Raw genomic sequence first — 5,363 nt, forward strand, 5'->3', positions numbered from 1 at the left:
CGTGAATATCCCTTCTCTGGTATATCCCCCAGTACTATCAAATTCTGCAGCTTATTCACCAAAAAGAGACCACTGTATGGAGCCTATGGAGGTCTCTTAGCTTAACCTCTTGCTGACCAGCCGCCATCATTATACTGCGGCAGGTCGGCACAGCTGCGCAAACCACCATAGGTGTACGTCAGCTGCTTTAAGAGGTATAGGGGGCACGACGCCGGATCCGATGCGCGTGGCCGGCGGCTGCGATGTCCACCGGCGACCTGTGATCACTCCTGAGAGAGACAGAATGGGGAGCTGTCAATGTAAACAGACAGATCTCCATTCTGTCAGGGAAGTAGAGAGTGATCTGCTGTTCCTAGTGATTAGGAACAGCAATCTACCTCTACTCCCAGTCAGTCCTCTCTCCCCACAGTTTGAAACACCTCCCAGGGAACACTTAACCCCTTCCCTGCCAATGACATTTATACAGTAATCAGTGGCTATTTATTGCAATTTTTTACCAAAAATATGTATAAGAATACATATTTGTCAAAGTGATGAAGACTTTTTTGGGCATATTTATTATAGCAAAAAGTAAAAATATTGAGTTTTTTTCAAAAATGATGCTCTTTCTTTGTTTATAGCGCAAAAAATAAAAACCGCAGAGGTGATCAAATACCACCAAAAGAAAGGCCATACCGTATTTATCAGCATATAGCATGCACCTTAATTTTAAGAGGGAAGTTTTAGGAAAAAACTTACATTTTAAATAAAGAATTTTGAAGCAAAATAAGGGTCAGTGCCCATCTGCAGCCTTGCCCATCATTACAGCCTAATCAGTGCCCATCTGCAACCTTGCACATCATTGCAGCCTAATCAGTGCTCATCTACATCCTTGCCCATAATTGCAGCCTGATCAGTGCCCATCTGCAGCCTTACCCATCATTGCAATCTTAACAGTGCCCATCTGCAGCCTTGCCCATCATTGCAGCCTAATCAATGCTCATCTGCAGCTTTGCTCATCATTACAGCCTAATCAGTGCCCATCTGCAGCCTTGTCCATAATTGCAGGCTGATCCGTGCCCATCTGCAGTCTTGTCTATGCCGGGATAGACAGAGCCGGATCTCCTGTGTACTCTGCTCAGCTCGCAGTCGTGCCCAGTCCCGCCCCTTGGCTCGGGTCCTTTGATGGACATAAAAGCGGTCCAATGCCGGGACATGAACGCTGGGAGCCGTCCAGGGGACGGACTGGCGGGACTGCGAGCTGAGCAGAGCCGAGCACACAGGAGATTGTTTTTCGGCGGCGCTCGTTCCCTCTTTCCCCTCCGAGGCAGCCTATATCAACGTATAATATACACACAAGATTTTCCCCCTATTTTAAGGGGGAAAAAAGTGTGTGTTATAGGCCGATAAATACTGTAAATTTTGTTTGTGTACAACGTCGCATGACCGTGCAATTGTCAGTTAAAGCGACGCAGTGCCATATCACAAAAAATGGCCTAGTCGCATTAAGGAGGCAAATCCTTCTGGGGCTGAAGTGGTTAAAACAGCAGAGAGATAGTCATCTGACTTTGACAGATCTTGCTACCAGTGTCTTCTCCTGGTTGTTTTCATTTTCCACATTGTCCAATAATTTTTATTGTGTTCATATTCCCAAATCCAGAAAAGTGCATTGCACATTTTTTATGGCTGTGGCATGGCCGTTTTGCTGCTTTTTAAACTGACTCCTTAGTTTCGATATTTGTATAAAGTAGCTTTCTATAGATTTTAAATCTGATATTTGGCAAAAAAAGGCAACAGTAAATGAAAGGCTGCCAGGGTCAAATGGTTCTATCCGCCTTTGTAAACTCCTGATCTCCCCAAGAAAGTGTTGATCATTTTTTAGTTTTATTTATTCCAATAGCACCCAATCTGAAGCAGATTGGATGAGGGTGTCCCAACGTAGCACACACTCATCCACTGGCATGGTACATAGGAGAGACGTGCACATTGAGCAAGGTTGGTGATCAGGAGAAACACTATTCTGATGAAGCCACTCAATATCAGAGCATGTACTGTATCATTCAGCCTTCAAAGTTGGCCCTTATGCAGACAGATCTCCAAGGCAATCTTTTTTTAATAATAATCAATAAGCATATGTGAACCTATTTATGTTATTTGAAGGACATGGTAGCCCATGAATACTTATTTTAAATTATGATCACCAGGTATATTGCCACAACTTGAATTATTCTTGCTGTAAGGTTCTTTATAATAACATGTTCTGTAGTGGCTCTCATGTTTGCTCCTTACTTTACACTCATGATGTTCTCTGACTAGGTAGGAAATCAAGGTTCAGTCCGAACACAAGTTCAGACTAAACTATGGCCAGTAGGGCATTCAGGTGAATGCCCGCATATTTTATTGCATGTTATTACCACTATTACACATGATAGCTTCCCATTGTCAATTTCTGCCAAGACCTTAACAACCAATAAGGTTACTGGCCCTATTCACTTACATGGCTGGGAAAGAAAGGGGAGATCATTTCCACATACCCCATACTCATTCAAATGGAGGTGGTTGTTTCTGGGTGCTTATTATTAAAAGGGGGGTTACAGATTCTGATTAGCCCCCTGTCTGCAAACATGAAAAAATAGCAGAGAATTGGAACTTTATAGGTTCTGAAACAAAACAACTACCCATACACGATTATAAGGTAAAAAGAAAATTCTTTTACAAAATTCATTAAAAGTGTGTCTACTGTTGATGATGGACACTCCTTAAAAACATAATAGATAACAAATAATTAGAACTCTTTTTGCCAAATAACCCCCCAAAGATAGTGATTCCCCCCCAGTGAGTGTAAAGAGGGACCTGTATTGAACATTGCATTCTTGTTATATATACACATAACACATTGATATCACATTAGGAAGGAATAACATGACCCGAGGCGTTTCGCTTCTGCAAGGGCTCAGAGGGGGGGATGATAGAATTGAGTTGAATGAGTGCAAAATGATCTTTAGGAGGGTCCAAAAAGGCATTTCACATTTCTCCCAGAACAGTCAAACACAGAATAGGCACACAACAGTGCGCACCAGATGGGCGCACAAGCCAAAGGAGCCCCAGCCAGGGGCCACAAACCCAGTCTATAGCATAGGAACTGCCATTTCAGGCTTTTTAAAACCAGATGTAAAATTAGGAGGCACTAGCTTGCTTATTTGAAGGTGTATATAAAAGGTCTAAATATCAAATATAGGTAGTTATGTACCAAGTGTCTTAATCCTCAAATGTCTGATGAAACAAGCTCCAATGGTCTTATATCCCAAATACCACAGAATCCAGGCTGAAAAAAGCTGCTACTCACAAAAGTACCTTCATATATTGACCCACAGGGCCCCTGTCTGCAAACCCCCACAACCACCAAGCAAAAGTTGTGGCCCTAGTACTCATTGAGAAATATGGTATAAAATACGCTGCCAAGGGCACCAACATCCAGTTAATATAGTCACAATTGGAGGAAGTGGAAAGTTGACTTTCGAGGTGCGAACGCAACACAACAATATATATATATATAAAAATATAAGTTTTATTGTAACAAAATGTATAAAATCACAGTTTTATAAAGACCATTTTGACACACATTATACATAGTGAACCTCTCTTACAGTAGATGCCTCCAATGACACCAACTCACGATTTTTCTTAGAAATATACATTATCTCACAAAAGTGAGTACACCCCTCACATTTTTGTAAATATTTTAATATATCTTTTCATGTAACAACACTGAAGAAATGAGACTTTGCTACAATGTAAAGTAGTGAGTGTACAGCTTGTATAACAGTGTAAATTTGCTGTCCCCTCAAAATAACTCAACATGCAGCCATTAATGTCTAAACCGCTGGCAACAAAAATGAGTACATTCCTTAGTCCAAATTGGGCCCAATTAGCCATTTTCCCTCCCCCGTGGTCATGTGACTCGTTAGTGTTACAAGGTCTCAGTTGTGATTGGGGAGCAGGTATGTTAAATTTGGTGTTATCGCTCTCACTCTCTCATACTGGTCACTGGAAGTTCAACATAGCACCTCATGGTCCAATGTCCAAACTGGGCCCAAAGTGTCAATATTTTGTGTGGCCACCATTATTTTCCAGCACTGCCTTAACCCTCTTGGGCATGGCGTTCACCAGAGCTTTACAGGGTGCCACTGGAGTGCTCTTCCACTCCTCCATGATAACATCACGGAGCTGGTAGATGTTAGAGATCTTGTGCTCCTCCACCTTCCATTTGAGGATGCCCCACAGATGCTCAATAGGGTTTAGATCTGGAGACATGCTTAGCCAGTCCATCACCTTTACCCTCAGCTTCTTTAGCAAGGCAGTGGTCATCTTGGAGGTGTGTTTGGGGTCCTTATGTTGCTTGTCTTCAGCAAACTGCTTGCAGGTTTCTTGTGCATCATCTTTAGAAGAGACTTCCTTCTGGGACAACAGCCATGCAGACCAGTTTGATGCAGTGTGCGGCGTATGGTCTGAGCACTGACAAGCTGACGCCCCCCAACCCCTTCAACCTCTGCAGCAATGCTGGCAGCACTCATATGTCTATTTCCCAAAGACAACCTCTGGATATGACACTGAGCATGTGCACTCAACTTCTTTAGACGACCATGGAGAGGCCTGTTCTGAGTGGAACCTGTCCTGTTAAACTGCTGTAGGGTCTAGGCGACCATGCTGCATCTCAGTTTCAGGGTCTTGGCAATCTTCTTATAGCCTAGGCCAACTTTATGTAGAGCAACAATTATTTTTTTCAGATCCTCAGAGAGTACTTTGCCATGAGGTGCCATGTTGAACTTTTGGTGACCAGTATGAGAGAGTGAGAGTGAAAACACCAAATTTAACACACCTGTTCCCCATTCACACCTGAGACCTTGTAGCACGAACGAGTCACATGACACCAGGGAGGGAAAATGGCTCTCGGGGACGGTGTTTCCTATAGTGCCTCCAGCTGCAGACACCATCTCTTGAATTTATAGTTAATTTTTAGGTAAGAGTGTTGAAAATAATATTTTGTCCCCTCTCTTCCTACTTTCCCCTTCTGTACCAACCAATAGATGATTTTGCATTGATCCATTTCATTATAGATACATCTATTTTGCATCTGTTCCTGATGAATGGAAGTTATCCACAAAACAAGTAGAGCTCCTGTTTTATGCTACATTATTGCAATCATGTGTTTAAGATTCTTTTGAATTATGAACTGTTTTTATTACAACTTATGTTTATATTGAACCAGAGCAATGGGCTACATATTAATACTTTTTATTATTCTATATTGTGAATTATGTCTGAATAGGTGTACATTAGACATGTGCATTTCGTTTCATTCCGAATCGAAATTCGGATGAATG

Source organism: Aquarana catesbeiana, linkage group LG03 (genome assembly GCF_042186555.1).
Source record: "Aquarana catesbeiana isolate 2022-GZ linkage group LG03, ASM4218655v1, whole genome shotgun sequence".
NCBI classification, from domain to species: domain Eukaryota; kingdom Metazoa; phylum Chordata; class Amphibia; order Anura; family Ranidae; genus Aquarana; species Aquarana catesbeiana.